The sequence below is a fragment of the Vigna unguiculata genome, chromosome 11, assembly GCF_004118075.2.
Source record: "Vigna unguiculata cultivar IT97K-499-35 chromosome 11, ASM411807v1, whole genome shotgun sequence".
NCBI lineage: Eukaryota > Viridiplantae > Streptophyta > Magnoliopsida > Fabales > Fabaceae > Vigna > Vigna unguiculata.
The window spans coordinates 33973947-33987533 of NC_040289.1; positions in this window are offsets into that span (position 1 = coordinate 33973947).

Below are 13587 nucleotides of genomic sequence, written 5' to 3' on the forward strand. Positions count from 1 at the left end.
AGTTATACCTTATAAGTGAGGTAAAGATCCTCTTTCTATATCACCTTATCAACCAATATAAAAATCTCTAAAATAACTTATGTAAAAAAATAATCATATTCTAGTAGTGATAATTAAGTGATAAAATAGACAATTAAATAAAAAATATTTTTCGTTGTTTTTATTATAAATGTAATTTTTTTTCCTTTTAAATAAAATATTAAAGTGTATTTTGTAACATTTTCATTTGTTAATACAATTGTTATCATTTCAAAAAACAAATACATAAATGGAATCTATCTTTTTATTTTGCTTTTTAAACAAACAATTATCAAGAATAATATTTCAGTTTACATAAAAACTAAATTTTGTAAAGCTTATAAACTGGCTACTGGCTTATATATGTCTAGTTTATAAGTTAGTTTGATCAGTATAAAAGTAATAAAATTTTAAAATTTTTGTACATAAACATGTATTTCAGTACCATAATCATTAACGGGGTTTAAAGAAAAATAATATAATTTAAGTTTTTGTACAAAAATTATATAAATTTTTATTGCATTAAAAACGAAAAATGTTGATATTTGATTCATTTAACCATATATAATAATTAAAAATTAAGACCTATAAATAGACCTACTTGAATCTTGGAGTAAAGGTAATGGTGGTCGCAAGTGGTAGTAACGACAAAGATAATGTAAGAGCGTAAAAAAGGTAGAGTAGTGTTTAATGGTGATAGATAGAAATTTTACACTAATAATGGGAACCAACAACTAAAATTGCAAACCAGATGTAGCGATAATAACAACATTGGCATTAAGTTAGTGTTCGTTTACACTGATTTTATAAATTTTGTGATTTGTACAAATAAATTCTCGTTATTTTTTATGTTTCATTTGACTGATTTAAAAATATATGCGACGACAGATTTAAAGAATCGAATAAAATCTCTATCCACACTAACGTACAAAGATTTGCAAAAATAATAGCTAACTTTACCATTTTAACCATCTCTTATATCTTTTCTTTTACAATATTTGTGACATCCCATTTGAATAGATAAAATCTACTAAATAAAACATCACACAGTCATAATAAAGAGCAGTCAGATTTGAAACAACATACATAAGAATATCCACAAATGTACTTGAAAGGGGGTGCTAGGCATATAACCATGCCATAGCCAAAAAGAGAAATAACAAAGTTCACAGATATGCAAAATAAAAGCTCCTAAAGCAAGGGATTACAGAGGCACTAGGGCCATAGAATAGTCCTTCGAGGGCCACATCAATGAGCCCACTAAGCTGCACCACTACCACCATTAGTCCTACCTCCAGAAGTATTTCCATCTGCTCCCACCAATGGTGATCATCGCAAAAGGAAAATCAGAACAAGGACACACACACAAAAGAAATAGCAGGGTAAGCTAGAGTGAATTAAATTATGCATATTATTGCAGCTAAATATTTAGAAACAGTCCGAACATACAACACAGTAGGCACAAGAATCACATTATAACAAATAAGCAAGACTCTATGACTCGATTATCCGGATACATATACTAGGATCGGATTCACTGGACGCTTGCACTTGTGGTGGCCTCTACTGCTCTGCAGAGCCATTGCCAATGGGTTTCACCCTACCACACACAAGGTTAGCCTTTAAGCGTCTAAGGCCATTATCCTGCCAAAGACTAGGGCCTCCCGCTACTCTCACCACTTGGGTCAGTTTGCTCTACTTGAGACTCACTGACCCTTTAGAGTTTCGGGATGCGATCCTTACTTGAATCCTTATCCTAATATATACACTACTCACCACCATGAGATCTCCCCACGAAACTCATGGAATTACGCCTATCACACAATCAGAATCGTTTTTCTCATACAATTCCACTTCCTTTATTACCTTCATCCAATTCTCATGTTAAGACATCACAAAGCCACAAATCCATGATCAACCTCATACCAAGCATGCCAATTTCATTCATAAGTCCAAACACCCAAGCATATTCACGAGCATCATATTTAGGAAGAATAATTCAGACAATACATGCATCAAATCATCAAAACAGTCTAGAAAATAGTGCCCGCACTCACCACTGCACTGACCTCGCCCAAGCTAGGGACCTCGCTCAAGCGAGGTGCTTGCCTCGCTCAAAATCGCGGGCTCTCGCCTAGGCGAGACATGTAACAGTGACCCTTGGGAGATTTCACGAGCTCTTGCTCAGGCGAGCCCTTCTCGCCTGAGCGAGACCAGGCGTCGCTCAAAACGTGACTGGCCGCCTGTGCGAGCGCTCGAGGCAGAATCTTGGGCGAGCTTCTGCTATTCTCACCTAGGCGAGGCGAGCTCGCCTGGGCGAGAATACCAGTTCTCCCCCACTGTTTCGCGCATGCAACCCAGAACAAACAGACCAAACATTTTATTCTTGATCTCACACAAGCCCAAACGTTTTCAAATTCTTTTAAACATAAAACAGTGGCGAAACAGGCAACACACTCCAAAAACGAAAAATAAACTAGCTTTCCTTACCTTGCTTAGATGCTAAAACGCAACAAACCCGCAACTAGGAAGTACGTCAACTCCAAGGGCTAGAGTAGTGAGCTGAAACATGGAATGAAGACAAACCAGGGTATGAGCGACAATCAAGTGTACGACAGAATTATTGACCCAAGTGATAATTTTAGAGTTATCAACTTCCCATACCTCTAAAGTAGTAACATAATCATTTCTTTGGTGTCAATTGGTTTTGCCTTAATATGTGAAATATAACACCACATGGACTTTGCACGAAGAAAATTTTTCATAATATAACTCTAGTAGGAATAATTTTGACCATCCAATTGCACACTAATAGATGAGAGAGAATAATCTTTACAAGTTGCTATAACAAGTCGAATACAAAAAAAGAAATGTGAACCACATAATGGAAGCAACGAACAAAACAAAATACAAATCCAATATTAGAGGATTGCAAATACTTTAAAAGGGCATTAAGAACATGGTGCATAACCTCAAAAAACACCTCAAAACAGAAAATAAAATTGCGATCATGTGAAACCTCAAAAGTTGCGAAAGAGGCCTAGGGCTTAGGGCTTATAGCTTAGGGCTTGAGGTTTATGAAAGAGGAACTTAATGCAAGAATCTCTTATCAATCATAAAATTTGCGAAAGAGACTTAAGGCTTAGGGCTTAGGAAAGAGGAACTACTGCAGGAATCATTTCTCAATCATTGATAGTTTGGCGCTCTCAATACCATGTAAAAACAAAGAAATATATACACAAAGCTAACCCTAAAAGCCACAAGTAAATGGGCCTATGCTAACAACAACAATGAGCACAAACCATTTGAGAATTGTTCTTGTAAAATCAAATATACTCTTAATCTCACGCATCTGTTCGCTCTTAAGTCTTCCTATCGATTGTTCTTTCGTCGTGGTTAGGTCACCATGGTGCTGCTCAGTCAGGGGTACCTACAAAAGACAGTCTAACACTTAAGTAAGTGTTCAGTTAAATGTGTCTTACCTACATACTTTATTTATAATGTCTTTAATGGACTTTTACCTTTTGAGGGACCTAATTATGATCCAATGACATCATAACCTTGCTTAGGGGGTTAAGCTGCAAATCATGTTCTTAATCTTACTATTCATCTAATCTCTTAATCCTCACAACCTCATCGATTGAAAGTCAAACTCATCAAGCGATAATTTGGTTAGTCGGCATTGTGTTGGTCGATCATAATAGTGTCTTAGGTGGTGTAATGTATAAGAGTAATTGGCGGGAGTGAAGATGAACTAACATGTAAGGAAGGAGAATAATTAAGAACATTGAGAGAGAAGAAGAGTCAATGCATACTCTAAATCACTACATAAATTGGGATACAACAACATTTGAATTTTCATTTTCATTTTACTCGCTCCACAACCACAACGACAATTTCATCAAAATAACGTTGTAAGACTGCAATAATAATTTTAAAGTAGTCAATATAATAAAATGAATATGACGATATCAAAAGTTTAGTTAAAAAAAATTTAAAAGTATCATTGATCACATGTAATAGAAAAATCGTCATCACCGTTTAAGATTGTCAATTGAATATTTTAAAAGTGTTATAAACCACATGTTATTTAGTTTGTTTCTAATGTAACTTATTTAATATTTTTATTACCACTCCTACATTTATTATTCTTAATTTTTATATTTATTTTTAATTTTAGAAAGAGAACTTTTTCTTTTCCCTCATATATGTAGGCTTTCACCATTTCTTCATGGTGTATGAATTTACGTGCGTGCCATATACCCTATATTCATGCATTTACTTCTATCATTTATTTCCTTTCATTTTTAATTAACGCATTTACTTTCATTATAATTCGCGCATTTAAATCTCATGCAATCATTTACTTCATTTAAATCCATACATTTACTTTCCAATGTCTTTGTCCCAACTCTACAAAACATCCTTCACCCTATTCCAAATCCCTTATTTAAGACATGAGAACCAACTTATCTAAATCAAGATAGACACAAAATATATGGTTGTGATAAACTCTATTTTAAAGTGATCCATAACTTTATCATTGTGCTTGGTTTCAAAAATGGTAGACCTTTCTTAAATGTGTGTTCTTCAACTTGACACAATTTAAAATTTTAAGTAACTAAACAAAACGGATAAAAAATATATATATCCAAGTGAATTTTGAAGAAGGGTAATATGAACACTATAATCGAATAAAAATAGCTCAAAAATTTCAAATGTATTACAAAATAAGCAAATAAGCAATAAAAGTAGGAAATCATCCAAACGAGTAAAATATTTCGAAAATGAATAATAAAGTAAATGAAAAAAAAAAACTCAACTCTAGGGAAAACTATGCAAGTAAACATAAGAAATTAAAAGTGGGTAAAAATATTGATATATAGAAAAATATATAGGATAAACAAAGATGCAATCATTTTCCTTATTTGTTATTATAGACTATATAAACTGTAGTATAATTTATTTGGCATAATATGTAAATAATATTGTATACACATATAGGTGTGTGAGAGAAATGGATCGATAATAAGGTTGAATATATTTTATATGAGTGCTGACAACATATTTTACATATAAAATAAGAAAATTTTAATCATTTTTTGTTTTTATAGAATGTGAATGGTATTATATTAATACACACATGTTTTTAACTAAACCCGTGAAGATTTTAATATCAACTCGATAATTATGCATACCAAATGTTAAATAAATTATATATGTAACTTTAGAATAAGTGTTTTATGTTAAATTAATTTATTTTGAAAAGCAAAAAAAAAAAATCAAGTTTTTAAAATAAAATGGTGCATTTGATCTACGGATTGTTAAATTAATAAATTTTAATAATATCAAATGTTAAAAAAATTATCAAACTTAATATTTAATTAACCCAGCTATTTTAACTATTAATTTACTACTTACAAAAGTTTATTACTACAAAATGAATTCATAAACATATATAAATATACTATTACAAAGTATATTTATAAGCATCTCAAACACATGAATTTTACCCAACAAAATGCTTACATTACAAGAAAAGTTTAATATGTGTAAAATAAACTTCATATAACACATCACATAAATCTCTAAGTTTGTCTTGTTCCGTTCCTAAACTTATAACACTCTCTTCCATACCAAAATACAATTATCACATATTAAGAATGGAACACACACACACACACTCTTTTCAAAATATATTAAAATATGAATAATTTCATTATTATAATTGTTTAATTTTAACAAAACTTAATTTACATAATAATGATAATATAAAATTCTAACGTGATATTAGTAAATATTCCATCAGTGTATTTAGTAAATACATCCAATTATTAGTGTCGGTTATAACCTTATAATTGGTAACAGTTTGATGTTGTTACCAAAACCTTCCATTATGGTGGTTAAATATTTATATGATACGGAATCAAATAAAACTTTGTTAACTTCACTCACGTACACTTGCCTATCTGTCATTACAGTAAATGTCTGACAGATCATACGACTTTATTCTCGTTTTCGTTTTTCTTACTCTGCCACCATAATCAATTTGGTTTTTAAATAAACCAACAACAATGTTCCAGTTTTATACGATACATTTATTTTTGTGACTTCATGGTTGTTGGATCCCTCTCCATTACTGTAACAGTGTGAAGATATGATAGTTTTTCAGAGCCAAAATTTTAGGTCTATCAGTGTGAACGAAATGTGGAAAAAGAAAAAATGAATGGATAATCACTCCGCATGTGATGGCATAGGAGAGGCCATTTTCATGTTAAGTGAGAGTGAGTGTGTCATAATGGGTCAAAAAGTGAAACATCACATATATGACATAGGTATAATACGAGGAGGAACTTGTAAAGAGTGAACGATCGGATCGGATAAGAATAGTGTTATACACAATTGTATTCGTAACAAAAGAATTTAGTTGTTATTTGCATATTTATTTGTCGAATATTTATTTTCAAGATATTTACAAATTTTACTATATTTGTAACTATATGTAGATATCTGCAAATCTTAAAAGGAATATATTTATAAATTTTTAAAATAAAATATAAATTAAATTTTAATTTTAATTTGTTGTTGTTAACGGACATTCATAAATACGAATATTATGATATCTGCATCTAATTTATTTATAAATATTTATTAAAATATTTGTTATCTACTGTTTACATATACTAATTATTTATCATAAATTTTATCCGAAAATACACCACAGAAATTAGTAATTTTGATATAAACATGTTTTGATTTGTTTAATGTTTGAACTAAGAGATAAGAGTGTTTGAGTATGATCCGATGTAGAAGGTGGGATGCTGAAAAATATAGTGGATGATCTTGCCGCAATTTACTCCGTACATGAAACTTGAAATTGTTGTTCTCACTCAACAAGTGAGTTTACCAGAACGGAAAGGCCTATTTAAATAGGTTGAAGTCAAAGGTATTTGGTTCACTATTATATTCTAATTTTTGACTCAACAAAATATCCAAAATAAATAAGAATTAGAATATTTTTTTATTAGTTTTAAAATATAGTCATTTTTTTACTATTTACTTATAAGCTTAATTTAATTTTAAATATTTCATATATTTGAATATTTCTAATTTAGTATATATTAAAAAATTGTCATTTTATTAGATATTTAAAATATTTTTTACTTCTTCCTTTCACTCATAAGATATACTTTTATTCTTTTTAATATAACACATTTTTTTTTATTTTACTTTTTATTTCCTAAAATATTGATAATGAGAAAAAAACAGATAATATTTTCATATAAAATTATACAATGTAAAACTTATTTTATTATTCAAATATTAAACTTCAAGATATAAATATTAATATATGATGAATTTTACGTTATATTCTTAATCATTATATAAATTAACATAACGACAGTATGATCTCTACTTAAAAATGTGATATTTTAATTTTATAAAAAACCGTATTTTAAAACATAGCGTGTGATATATAATATAATAGTTGAAAGTAAAATATACAATTAAAACCAATATTGGTTTTTAAATAAAATGTTTCAAAATTTTAAAATTAACATATCTATTTCTATCATTTTATCTTAATTAGGATGACAAAATTGAATGGTCTAGTTAAACTGTTCCAACGTACTTTTTCATTAGGTTATATTATTATTTGAAACCTGCCAACTCTCTATAAATCGTCTCGTTTAAAACTAAACATAGATGACAACGAGTTAACCTGTTTAATTTTTTTATCTTATTATTTTATTTTATTTTTCATTTAATTGTGTATTCTTATTTATTCAGCGGTACGTTTTTTTTAGGTTTAGAGTTATTAGTTTTAATTTGAATTTTCTATTTAATTTATATAAAATATATTTATTTATTTTTTATTGTATTTAAAAAAAATAGTTGATCTACCAACTTCCTAATGGTTTTGGAATTTTGTTGGTCAACTCTCGATAATCCTATCAAAATAAAAGGGTTAAGTTGGCTTATTACGTCAATTTCGTGTTACCATTTCTATTTTGTCACTTTAAAATATAACTTTACCAAATCCAAATGCTTATGAATTGATAAACTAGCTTAATAAATTTCGGTTATTAACTACCAACTAGTTTTTCGGTTTTCACCCACTATTTAAACTAGTTTTAGCTAAGATAAACTATTTTTAGTTGTAAATATCGACCAACTTAAACTATTTTTAATAATAAAATTTGCACTAACTTTATCTTTGAAATACTTCTTTTTACACAAATTTTGATCATTAATGATTAGAATGTAATTTTATCAAACTAAATTGTATTAGAATTAGAAAGTCTTCTACCAAAATTAGCAAATAATAGATTATTACATTTTATCATACAAAATAAATTATATTTTTTTCATCATGAACATTTGTGTCGTTTTTGTATTAAAACAAAAAATGTGATTTACTCGTATAACATATTATTAGATATTTTGATAAGTTGTATCAAATTGGGTTCAACATTATGATCTTATAGTATATGAATTTGATGATGAATTCCAATACATGATCTTTATCTCCTTAATATTTTTAATATGTGATATCAGAATGGTGAAATTTCTCTAGAAATTACATAAGACAACAATGTATTTTCCTTTATATGATCCATACGAACAAACTATGGAGAAAGCAATGAAATATGAAGCTTAATTTGAATTTGAAAAATATTTAATATCGAATGCTACCAATGAACTAAAAATGGTTTTTTTATTTGGCATTATTCGATTCATTCCAAACTTATCTTTTAGAATTTTGTGAATCAAATCAAATGTGACACACTAACATAAACATGGTAACTCACCAATTAAGGATGAGAGTGTATATGACTACTATTCCGACAATGAATGCGACATAAGCATGTAAAAAATAAAAATAAGTTAACAAATTTTGTCTTAGCACCAAAATTTACCCTTTGCACCCGTCTCGTACAAAACTACAAATACAACCTACGTAGTATTTGCTGACACAGTTCAAGCAATATTCGATTTGCAGAGGTTGGCGTTGATTACACAATCTCAATTTATGCACCATAAAGTGTCGTATATATACAATCTCAATATTTATTGTTACGATGAATTTGATGTTTTTGTTCATTTCTGATAAAATCTTTTTACGAATATTCCATGCATATTTAAGACTTTACATTTAATACACTGTTACAGTAAATTTTATCATACCATTTACCGCTTATAAATTGTTTTAAATGGTAAAATGTATTCTAAATTAATTATTTTTAAATTATAGGATTATATGGTTAAGTATTTTTTAGTCCCTCAACTTTGATTTAAAATTAGAATTCTTTATTGTCCAAAACTTCGATACATTCGGACCCCTATTGAAAATAAATTAATATAGTCATTTTAATCCAATTAAGTTTTTTTAGGTGTCGAACACATTTTTCAGCATATATTGAACCGGAAATATGTCAAATAGTATAAATAACTTCAATACTAACATGAAACGTTTTCGACACTTCAAAAAGATTTAACGTAATTAGGTTAAAATGACTATATTCATCCATTTTTAAAGTTTAGGACCACAATATGTATCAAAGTTTCGGATAAAGACGAATTCTAATTTTTTGTCAAAGTCTAAGGACTAAAAACATACTTAACTCTAAATATATGATAATTTATGTCTAAATGACAACATACAAAAATATTTATAATGTTAATGTATTTTAGTTAAATTATTATTGTATATTTTGTAATATTATGTAAACTGAAGTGGTTTACATTATCAAATTTACATTAATAAATCAATGTAGTACATGATTTATTTTATTTAGGGCAAAAGCAAGTCTTCTATTTTTCATTATTTTTAGTCTTTTTCTATTGCGTTGCATTATTTTTGTGCGCTACAAAGAATGTGCAGCTACCACTAGCGGGAAGCCACCACACACCACCATTATTTTACAATTTGTTCCAAAAACTATATGTTAGGTTAATGATAATAAATTTTATTATTTAGTGTGTAGAGTTAAATGCTTATACTAAGTTTTTTGTATGTTAAATTTGAAAAAGATGAGTTATAGGATAAATTTTATTAAGTTTAACTATTTATGATATGTTAAATTTTATTAAGTTCTAGGTTAAATTTTATTAATTTTGATGCATTTTATATTTATGATATGTTAAATTTGAAGTATGTGTTTCTAAAATAAGTTCATAGAACGCTTTTCACTTGTATTTTTCTCTACAAAGTGTACATGTCGCATTAGTTGTCAAAGCAATTGATGTGATATTTTTTTAACATTAACTATGAAAAAAAAAACGTGTGAGTTTATTTTTCGATTATTTTACATCAATTATAGAAATATCAATGTTATGTGTAGTATTGTTTACGCGATGTAAGAAATACCTCATCTTCACATTGGTACTATTTAACCAATTGTATCATTGATGTAGCCAAAATTAACCAATATAAAAAATTCTTTTTAATATTATATGTATTTTCTATATTTGATTTTGTAATAAACACAAAAAAGAATGCTCGGTTTGGAGAAAATAGATATGTGAAATTAAAATAAATAGTAAATAACACATCAATAGTTAAATAATTTATAAAAATAAATAAATATTAATAATTCTTTTACTTGTTAAACACACAATGAAACTTAATGGAAATTAATTTGCAGAAGAACTTTCTGAAATATAAAAGCAAAGTCTTAATGTCACATTTCTATTGAATTAGTGTTCCAATAGAGTGAAAATGATATTCAACCGTTGAAATTGACAAAAAAAGTTTAAATTTTAATTGGGAAAACTTACCCTTTGTGATATTGTTGTTTTAGGATAGTGGATTGTGTGAGATTGGAGACCAAGATATATATTGATATTTTATGAAAAATTGCTACTTAGCATGTGATTGAACTCATTTATGTGATAACCAAATCAAGGTAATATTGTATTCTAGGAAACAATTCTAATTATTCTAAACTCTTTCATTTTCTTGGTATTAGAATCTACAACTTTTTAGTGTTCACTGTGCTAACCAAGTTTTTAATCCGTGCATGTGAATATGAACTTGTTAATTTTTTTTTTCTTTTTTCAATTCTAAATGTGGTTGTAGATGCAATAACTAGTATATACAAAAACTGAGATAGAGACAAATTTGGATATAGATGTGGATTTATATATTGAGAAAAAAAAAATTACATTTTGGGGTTGTGGTTGAATACTTGTTTTTAATATGAGGTTGATACATCTTGCATTAAATGTTTTTACTCAAGTTGAATTAAATTAATGGTTCATTGCTTATGGTCAACCCTGTATTAGAGTAAAAACAACGTAATATAAAGTAAGGGTAACATTAAAGTCAAATCTAATCTATATATTCCATATGACTTGGGTTATGGGAACGTGTTTTAAGCATAGAGCTTTGTGCAATGTCACTCCCAAACACCTTAGAGAATTCTTCAGCTTGGAAAACTAAAAGATAAACCTTTTTTACTTTTTATATCAGATTCTCTTCATATTTTCTAAAGTTGTTTTTGTTTAAGTATTGAAGTTTTCTCTTATTTTAGTATTTTCCTTCATTTCCCTAACACATAAATTATTACATTTTATAATCTTAATATGTTAAAGATCTTACGTATCGATTAGAGATAAAACGAGTTTATACTATATAAGTTAGTAGAAATCTTATTTTATAAGTCGATTTTGTAGGGTTGAATCAGATATAAAATCTACTTATTAATATGATATCACAGACATGAGTTTGAGTCTATCATAACGAGAGATTTGTTGATTGTGTATGTCTCGATGTGAGAGAGTATTTTGAAAATCTCACATTGACTATAAATAAGAAAAGTTTATAATATACAAGTGTGTGCAAATCTTACCTTCTGCTCGGCAACAGTTGGACAAGTGGGAAATGTTGGGGTAAACCACAAAAATTTAGGTAGAGCCGGATCTAAATGTTGGCTAAGTAAACGTCCTATAGTAAGAGGAGTAGTTATGAACCCTGTAGACCATCCGCATAGGGGTGGTGAAGGGAGGGCCCCCATTGGTAGAAAAAAACCCGCAACTCCTTAGGGTTTTCCTGCACTTGGAAGAAGAAGTAGAAAAAGGAAGAAATAGAGTGATAATTTGATTCTTCGTTGTCATACTAAATAGAAGTGAAAATAGAAATTGTTTATTCATCTTTACAAGAAAAATGAGTAATTAACTGTGACGCGTTCACTAAAAAAATCCTTTTGTAGCGAATCATTTATTAAGAAAAATACAGAAGCTTAACACAAAAGCGGAAAAAAGATATAGTAATAACTTAGTCCACAATATCTACCATCATACCTACAATGATTGGCCATAACATTACTATCCATAATGGAAAAGAACATTTACCTATTTATACAACAGATAGTATGGTAGACCATAAATTAGGAGAATTTTCACCTACTCTAAACTTCCGAGAACATGCGAGAAATGATAATAGATCTCGTCGTTAACGTTAATTTGAATATAAGTCGGTTTTGGAAGGTTGAGTTAAGCTTAAAGTACACCTCTTAACATAATTATCAATATTTTCTTAACATATGGATAATTTAATTATTTAGTTATATATTTTTAATAATTAAAATTTGTAATGGGTATTACATAGGATTAAGTAGGTTCAATTCGTCCACGTCTCATAAAGGATACACATTGTATAGAAATTAAGCTAAATGGATTATTAATGCTAAACTTATCTAATTTAATTAGTCTATGTAATGTCTAATTTCATTAATTGTCACCCTAGTTTCTGTAATGCATTTGGGTGTAACCGCTAGTGATTTATATATGAGATGTTCTAAACTCTACTTGTATGTTGAATGTATCCATCAAGATCCACTCAACCTATCATAATACAATAATCACTACTACTTTTTTTTTTTTTTAATTTAGCATTTTTAACTAATGTTGTTAAGTATACTACTATTATTGAGTTATTAAATTAGTAAGATGACACATTTTAAATTATTAAAACAATTTATAACTATACATACAAAATATAATTTCAAAAAAAGTCAATTTTTTTGACACAATTACCCCTAGAGTCTACAAAATAGATGGTCTCTATATAGGACAAGTCCAATTGAAGTTGCTCTCACTTTATTCGCATTAGAAAAATTCATGTAGTAATTCATAAATCATTGAAAAGCAAAGAAAAAACAATGAGTTGTTTAATCAAGTAATGAGTTCTTCAAAACTTTTTTGGATCCCACCAATTCTTTAATGTTATCCCAAATGCTTTCTAGAGTTAGATTGTGGGGTCATTTAAGCATTATTCATTTACTCTTATGTAATTAAGTTTTCACATTCAACCTTATGCATATTTTTAAATTTTGTGGATAATTATTAATAGCTAATTGTTTAGATCCGTTTGTTGGAAAAAAAAATTGTTCATGAAGTTTTTTTTCCCCTTTATTGACTTGTTCAGTAGCATTTTAGTCTTAAATTATTAGTAAATAATATAAATTTCAAGAATTTTTTTTATGCCCACCAAAGAATACAACCATGCAAGTTCTAACAACATTTCAATTATTAGGGAATAAGAGTCATGAGTGGCATAAAAAT